The 8,888-nt window shown below is 46.7% G+C and overlaps 1 long non-coding RNA gene across 1 annotated transcript; it reads right to left on the bottom strand.

Moving 5' to 3' along the window:
- Window positions 1-5,533: 5,533 nt before the first annotated feature.
- LOC120588748 (uncharacterized) lies at window positions 5,534-6,680 on the bottom strand. The gene is made up of 2 exons (XR_005649307.1): window positions 6,431-6,680; window positions 5,534-6,315 (listed from the first exon to the last, which is right to left on the bottom strand). It is a non-coding gene; the product is annotated as an uncharacterized LOC120588748 (long non-coding RNA).
- Between the last annotated feature and the right edge of the window lie 2,208 nt (window positions 6,681-8,888).

Here is an 8,888-nt window from a genome sequence, read left to right as displayed (position 1 = left end):
GCCAAGTGCTGACCCACTTTTTCCTGACTGCTCTGCCTCAGACACGTCCCTCTAAAAGGAAATTTATTTCCAGTACACGCTGTTCCCAGGGCTGACATCACCCACCTCGACCAGCAGCAGGACTGACAAGAGCTCTCAGAGGCTGAAGTCCAGCATCTGATAATGGAGCCCAAGTTCTGCAGAAAGCGGCGGGTTTGGTTTTGAGTTTATTTTCATTTTTTTAAACTGTATCGGCGTGGCCCTAGAGGGGTTGGGGGTTTAGCCTGAGGTAGAAATTCCAGCCAGGAACAATGCCACCTGGTGTTCAGCACCCCGCCCTGCAGCCCGTCTATACAGACCCTGGCAGGCCACAAAGCAGCAGCATAGCCTGGTGGCGGCGACAGCCACTGCAGATGGGCACAGAGGCTGTTACAAGGACAGAATGTCTCCACGGGAAGACAGCTGCTTCCGAGTGGCCACATGCCTCTGAGCAGGTCTGGGCTTGGTCCAGGCCTGCTCTGTCGACACCCCCTCAGAGGCCTGAACTGGCACCGAGATCCAGAGATGCTCCTGGATGAGTCTGGACGGGAATGTGGGCTTGGGAGTTGGCCAGCGCGCTCCCATCTACCTGGGGGCCTTACAGTGAGCCTCGGTGACCCCATCTGATCAGTGAGAGTTGTGTTCCCTTACCATTACTGCTGTGAAAAATCGCAAGCTCGATTTCCACACTTTTATTTGGGCACAAGGCAGCTTGTGCTCGATTGAAACAACACAGATTTTTTATTTTAAATTCTAGAGGACAGAAATCCTGAAATCGAGTGTCTACGGGGCTGTGTTTCTTCTGGAGAGTCCAAAGAAGAATCCATTCCCTTCTTTTTCCAGCTTCTAGAGGCACCTGCATTTTTGGGCTGGTGGCCTTTCATCTTCAAAGCCAGCAGGACAGTGTCTCGCATCTCTCCCTGACCTCTGCTGCTGTCATTACACCTTCTCTGAGTCTCCTTTCATAAGGCCCTTTGAGATGACCTTGGGCCCATACTGGATAGTCCAGGTTGTCTTCCATCATGAGATCCTTAGTTCAGTCCCATCTACGGAGTCCCACATATTCCCAGGTTCTGGCGGGAGTTGGTGGTAGTGGGGTGGTGGGGTGGTGGACATCTTCCAGGCCATTAGTTGCCTCCCACAGGGACATATTTTGAAGGTTGATGGGAGGTGGCAAGATATACGTGGTCTATTAGTTTGCTAGGCCACCAGTTCTTTGTCCCCTTTCCCAACTGAGAGGGTCCCACTGTGAGGCTGGACCCTGTCTCCTGCTCCCGTGTCCCATCATGCCTGATGTGGGCTACTACTAAGGCCCATTCCCCTCCTGGGTTTAACTCCCGCCCTCGGCCAAGGTCAGGAGTGAGCGTTCTGTGCTCCCACTGCAGATCAATTCTGCAGAAGAGAACACGTGGACACTGGGATTTTCAGTGGGGAACCGAGTCCCTTACGACAGTGAGACAGTGGGTATAGTTCCTAGAATGGTGTCCGTCACAGTGGAGTCTCAAGTGGTAGCTGCGTTCGTACAGAATAATAGGTGAAGTCTGCATTCATGGCGATCATCTTTGCGGCATGCTGCTGGGTCCCTTGAGGACCCTGGGGTCCTTATGTCGTCCTTGCCAGCCCAGGGTTTCTGATCCCAGCCTGCTTTCCTGGGCCATAGCGTGATCATTTCTCCTCTTACTTGCATAGCAACCTTCCAGTGAAATTTTTCCCATGCTTGGGGGCAAACCCGCAGAACTGTGAGCGGGTCAGAGAGAGAACTGTCAGCCACAATCTCAGCACGGGTGCAGCGTCCGACACTGAGAGATACAGGGCGTTGGCGGAGCCTGAGGACAGAGAACTCCCTCTGCTTGAGACGTCAGGGGAGGCTTCACAGAGGATGAAGGCCTTGGATTGAAATTTGAAGAATGAGTGGAAATTTGCCCGGTGGCCATAGCAGGGAAGAGAAAGGGAACAGTGTCTGCGGATGCTCAGAGGTGTGGGAAGAAAACGTTTCAAAAACTAGCAGTTCAGCCAGGCGGAACCCTGGCCTGAGGAGGGCGGGGTAGCAGCGGGTGAGGCTGGACGAGTAGGCACTAGTAGTGTCTTCAAACTTTATTGAGCCATAAAGTGACATGACACACAAGTCACCCATGTGAAGAGTACAGTTCGTTGGCATTCAGTATGTTCAGAGCTGCGTGCCACCACAGGAAGCAATGTTTGAAGCCCTCGTATGGTCCTGTGGAAGGTGGCCTTCCTGGGCTCCCCGAAGTGTCCTTTGGGAGTTGTATGGGTGCATAGAGACCACCTAGGAGAGGCTGGAGCCTGTCCCCTGCTCCCGTGTTTGAACCTAGACAGGAAAGAAAACATGTGGCAGTTTCTGTGCTGAGCAAAGTAGGGCAACGGGTTTCCTATGGATCGTGAGGGGACGAGGCCCCCGAGAGCCCCCACCCCAGGCCCCAGCTTCGAAAACCTGGGGCTGTGTCTTAATAATAGTCAAAGCAGAGGGGACCATAACACACCAAGAGCGTGGCCCGGGACCAGTTGAGGCTTCCAGGAGTCCTCCCTTCATGACAGACACTGAATGGAGCAGGTATCCCAGAGCCGACTTGGGACATGCAGCAAGGAGATTCTTAGTTTTCTTGTTAAAGTGGTACTTTTTTTTAAATGGGAGAGGGAGGGTCTCCAGTTGAACAGCAGGAATGGAAAACAAAGACTTCAGAGATGGGCGGAGGCTGAATTTAGCGAGGCAACTGGTATGGAAAAAAGGATGGTGTAAGGAAATTGGTCCGCGCGCGTACAGGCTGCTCCTCCTCTCAGGCTGGAGGGCTGGTGCTTCCCAAATGTGCTTGTGCTCCCACAAACATGCATGTCAAGGCCACACCCCCAGCGTTCTGTCAGCGTGTGTGCGTCTGGCCAGGAAACTGGCATGTCTTTTGAACTGCTTGGTATTTCCTTGGAATTCTTCTTTTAATGATTTTAAAACTGCAAACTTAAGTTTCAAGCACAGTACAAATCACTTATTTTCCTGAATAATTTTAGCGTAAACAGTCAGCCTGATGCCCCGACAGTCCTAAAGAGTTCGCTGTGTGTTCTCCACAGACAGGCACCTTCTCCTGCATAAGCGCAACACAGCCGTGAAAGACAGAGGGTTAATATCAACACGGTACTGCCCGATCTCCAGGCTACATTCGTGTTTCGCCAGTTGTTCCAATTATGGATATATATATATATATATATATATATATATATATATGTAATTTCTTTACTTTTTTTTTTTTTAGCAAAATGATCCAATCTGGATTCATGCATGTCCTTTACTTGCTATCTCTTCAATTTTTCATCCTTAATCTTTCCTTGACTTGCATGACCTTGAGGCTTGCTTTTGAAGGTTACAGGTCAGTTCTTTTGTAGACTATCTCTAATTTATTTTAGGGACCACATTGTTATTTCTTCATGATTAAGCCCAGGTCATGCATCTTAGGCAGGAATATCACAGATGTGATGCTGTGACCCTTTATTGCATCCTATCAGGTGGCGTATGATTTAGTTTTGTCCCATTACCATTGCGGTTTGATGAGTCCTCTTTTTAAAATCGAGATACAATTGATATATAACATTGTGTAAGTTTAAGATAGACATGTGGATTTGTATTTACATATTGCAGTATGATAACCACAGTGTTAGCTAACACCTCCTTCACAACACATAATTACTATTTCTTTCTTGTGGTGAGACCATTAAGATCTAGTCTCCTAGCAACTTTGAAGTACGTAACACAGTATCCTTGACTGTGATCACCGCGCCGTGCACTGGGTACTCTAACTTATTCATCTAATGGGAAGTTTGTACCCTTTGATCAGCAGCTCTGCATTGCTCCCGCCCCCAGCTTCTTGGTAACCACCATTCTACTGTGTTTCTCTGAGTGATCTGAATCCATCCTCTTTGTTTTAGAGAAAGAAGGAAAGAAATGGCAAAGGTATGGATAATGGAGGTTAAAGAAAGACCCCAAACCTGTCCACTTCATCAATGTTATTTGAATAGTTCAGAGAAATCCTATATTAAGTTGGCAGGTAGCAGAGCTGTAGCATGTCTTTCCTTTTGAAAATTAGCCTTAATGCTGTAATATTTAAGATACACAAAAGGTATAAAGAATAATATAATTTGTTATAATAACTTGATATGTAAAATACAACATATATTTCCAATTGGATTATTACATATTATTTTATATGTAACATATAAAATATACGATGTAATAATTTGAATTCTCAAACCACCCAATTCAAGAATTAAGCCACTAGCCTAATCTCTTTTGTGAATTCCTTCCTAGCTTCAGTCTACTCTGAATTTTCCCAGAACTGATTGATGCAGGCTCTCTGGACTAAGTGACAAGATCCAAGGTTTGGGGGGCAATTAGATAATTAGATTCTAATTCAGAACAGTCGCGGATATTCGCTTTTCTGGAATAGCTACTTAGCTTTTTCTGACATCTGGTGGTCACACATGGAATTGCAGCTGCTCATATGTCAGGATTATTGTTTTGAAATTTTTTTAATATAAATTTTATTTCCGAATGTAAAATCCAATTTTCTTTTGTATTTTAAATTAACTTTTAAAATTTTATTAAATGTATTGGGGTGACATTGGTTAATAAGATTATATAGGTTTCGAGTGTACAGTTTTATAATGCATCATCTGTATATTGCCTTGTGCTCACCATCCAAAGTCATGTCTCCTTCGTCACCATGTATGTGAGCCCCTTTACCCTCCTCTACCTCCCCCTCTCCGATTTTCTTAAGTGGGACCTATTATAACTTATCTTTACAAGCTTGCTTGTTCTGTAAGTGATACCATGCATTGGTGAGAACTCTTAAGTATTAGTTGAGTATATTTATAATTTTTCAGTCTTTTCAATATAGTTTCTTGGTGTGTGTGTGTGTTATCCTTTGTTAATTCAAAAAATTTATTGCTAATATATGACAGGCACTGAGGTAGATGCTAGCGGGAAGAATAATCATCTGGATGGCAAATGAACCTAGTGCTTCTGATTATACACCGTGAAAAAGGAAACCTCTTTATTAATCTATATAAAAGGAAACCTAACATAGTAAATGATATTTACTGATTGCCTATTATCTGCTGGGTGAACACGTTATTTCCCAGAAAACATGCCTTGTTTGAAATGTAAATAATAAATGACAGTTAATACTAGGCTGTTTGGTAATCATTCTTGAGATATCTGTGGATGCTAAATTTGCTGGTGAAAGTTTGATAAAGAATAGGCTGTTTATGTAATCTCAAAGTATCTTCAAAAAACCCACAGGTTACTTAGTAATTACAATAGGAAAAATAGTAACTTTACAGTGGAGAAACCGGGCCACCCCACATTAGCAAAGTGGTCGAAGTTAACATCACAACACAAACCAACATCATGTGCCTCCTGAGGTGACACTCTAAGGGCTCATTACTTCTGTAGTGTTGTGCAAAAAATATATATAACCTGAATGTACTCATGAGAAAGCATGAGACAAACTCAAATTGAGGAATATTTTATTACAAAATAGCTGGCCTGTATTTTTCGAACACATTAAAGTCACGAAAGACAAAAGACTGAGAAACTTTCAGTTATAAGGATATTAAAGATATGAAAACTATTTGCAACATGTGATCCTGGACAGGGGGAAAATAGCAATAAAGTACATAATTAGTATGTCTGTCTACCTATCATCTATCTCATTATAAAACAAAGGAGGCGAAAATGTACGCAGTTGGCAAATATGGATAGAGTGTATGCGAGTTCTTCTTACAATTCGTGCCAGTGTCCTAAGTTTGAAATTATATATAAAAAAGTTAACCGAAAAAAGTGTTTCCAAATGTATCAAGCTCTTTGAGGACGAAGGACTGGGCTCTTAAAAAATGATTTTTCATCACGAAATCTATGTATGTATGCTTTTTAAAGGAGGAAATGCAGAGAAGCAAAAAGACCATCAACCACCCACACTTGTACCGCAGAGCAGCAGCTGCCTGGGAGGACGGAAATGAATGCTATTGCAACGTAATATCTGCAAAACGATACAGAAAACACAAGCAAGCGTGGAAGGGCATGGGTTAGGGAAAAAAGGGGAAAGAGCAGTGGGTTAGCTTTGCGGTCGGGAAAAGCTGCGGCTTTAAAATCGAGCAGATGAGTAGGCGGGCTACGACTTCCAAGGAGGGCGACCGGCGGGGTTGGAGGAGGATCCGCGCAGGTCCAGTTCTCCCCTGTGCCAGTGACTACGATGCCCGGCACGGGGCGGGTGTCTGGTGCACGATTCTGGGCTGAGGGCACACAAGGCAAGCTCGGGGTCCCGTTCGGCGCGCAGGGCGCCCTCGCCGGGACCCCGCCACCGAAGTGCATCGCCCCAGCGCACGGAGCTCGGGGCCGCTGACGCACTCGGGCCTGGGGGAGGGCTCGGTTTCCAGGGCAACAAGCAGGGGCCTCCGTCCTTCCGCTCGCTCGTATGCGTCACTTCCGGCCGCTCGCTTCGGATCGGTTCCGATTGGAATCTTTTTCCCTCGCCCTGTATGGGCGTCGTGGTGGGGGCGCTGTTAGGCACAATGAGGCTTCGACTCTGCAGGGGAAGCAGGTGGGGGAGGACAGGTGGGGCTCAGCTTCATCTCCCAACCACCCTTTCAGATCCGCTCCCTGGACGCCGCGCCGTCGCCAGTCTGGAGCATGCGCACTGGGCGAGGCCGCTTGGCTCCCCTGGTTCCGGGATTTCCGCGCGGCCGGAGGGAATCGGGGCGGGGCGGGCGGGCGAAGGCGTTGATTGGCCAGTTGGAAGCCCGGCTCTTGGCCCCGCCGAGGACCCCTGTGGCCGGCACAGGAGTTTCATTCATTTGTGCCATCACTGGGTGGATGGATTCTCTCGCCCTGCGCGGAGGGAGCGTTGCGGCAGAGCTTGTGCTAGGCGCTGGCATTCACAGATCAGTGGGACTGACTGCGGTGTCCCCTCCTTTCTTCCTCTGCGAGCTTATCGCCTCCCTTCTCCACTCAAGCCTAGTGTGGTGGGGTTCTTGCACAAGGAGGTGACACTCAGCCCGTCTCATTTCCAGGACATTCCCTGAAGGCTCCCCATCTGTGAAAGCATCAGTTGAACACCGAAAGGCCTGAGGTGGAATCCTGGCCAGCTGCTCAATCACTAAGCCGCTTCCCTCACTTCACATTGACCTCTGAAAGAAGACCGGTTATTTGCTGAGGGGTTTTGAGGTTTAAAATGAGCTTTGGCGCTTCTCTTTGGGTTGAACCCCACCTTTGCGCCTCATTAGTTTGTGTGACTTTGGGGCCTTGAGGGGAGGCCTCTGGTTGTTTAGCGCTGGCTGAGACCTGAGTCTGAATAATTCTAGGGTTCAGGATTTAGTAAACCAAAACCAAACTTTCGGTTCCAGATCTAAAGCACCCTCTCCAAAGATGTATTGGTTATGAAACTGACATTGTAAATGTTCATTAACTGATTCCTGTGTCTTATTTCTCGATTGTTCCCCACTCAGGAAGTGTTATCCCTTGGTCTCTTTACATTAGAACAACCTACTTTATAGGGTCGTTATGAGGTTTATATGAGAAATCTATGCCAAGCACATTGCACGCTACCTATCAGGTAAATGATTGTACTATTTTGAGGGAATAGATGTCCTGCTCAAGTGGTTGGCTCTTAGTGGTGCTTATAAATAAATGTATTCCAGTAAATGAATCTCTTCCCTCTTGGCTTGAGAACTCGGGGTGTGGAGAGCAGTGCCAGGACAGCAGGCATAAACTGGGATTGTCCCAGACAAATCAAGATATATGGTCACCCCATCCCTAAGCTGGATAAGTAGCATGTGACAGAATTGAGATGGAACTAGATCTGTCCCCCTGTCTCAAAGTGCTTTCCCATACTTGACTTTATTTGACACCAATAAGGGCCCGATGAAGTGCTCATCCCCATTTCATAGGTTGCAGACGGTGAGGGAATGTAGTTAGTGATGGAGTGGGTGCTCTGACCTGCATTTTGACTCATGTTTCAGTGACAGTTCTCAACTCCTTTGAACACTGGTCCTCATCTTTGAGACTGCATGATAGGTAGTTTCAGGGAAGCAGATTCTGCCTCATTCCACCTCCATTAAGACTTTTGTGGAGGGGCTGTGGTGTGGGTGTGAGGTTGGATCTGATGATTTAGAGCCTCCTTCCAATCCAGCTTTAGGTGTCTACAAACTCCTTGAGTGCAGGCTTGGTCTAGTCTTTAAATTCTCAACATTCAGAGGAGGTGTTCAGGAAATTTAAAACTACAGCAGGAACGCAAACTCAGGAGCAAGATAACCTGGGACTGGTCTGGACACCCCCGTTTGATGGGGTGTGGGGCCACGGCAAGCCCTTATGTTCTCTGAGCTTCAGTTTTCTCAAAGACAAAATGCAGATTAGTCTCTTCACAGCACCCCCTCCCCCCCAAGATTTGCTGGGGCAATAAATTAGTATAAAAGTGTGTACATTTTAAACAGAGACACATTGTACAAAAATAGCAATCCTTCCTTTGGCCAGCTTTCGTTCCTTTCCAAATTGCTTGTCTTATCCATTTATAGAGAGAAAAAGAACAGAGAAGGACTTCAGAAAAAGTACAGGCCATGGAGTCAGACAGCCCCAGATTCGAATCCCTAAATAGCACCAGCCACTTGAGTGACCCCAGCCAAGTGGTGTCCTTTCTGGACTTCCATGCTAAAAATAGCTACTCTGCACGTCTCAATGAAGACCTGGGAGCTAAGCATGGGGTTCTATTCTTGGCGCACAGACCTCCAGAAAAGGTGGCCTCTTTTAATGTCTGTTTTCTGTGCTCTGTAACTGTCAACCTGCGTGGTTAACAATATGGAGCAGCCACCGT

Source organism: Pteropus medius, unplaced genomic scaffold (assembly GCF_902729225.1).
Source record: "Pteropus medius unplaced genomic scaffold, Ma_sr-lr_union100, whole genome shotgun sequence".
In the NCBI taxonomy this organism is placed as follows: domain Eukaryota; kingdom Metazoa; phylum Chordata; class Mammalia; order Chiroptera; family Pteropodidae; genus Pteropus; species Pteropus medius.
Note: the sequence above shows the minus strand (reverse complement) of the source record. Positions and strands in the feature narration are given on the sequence as shown.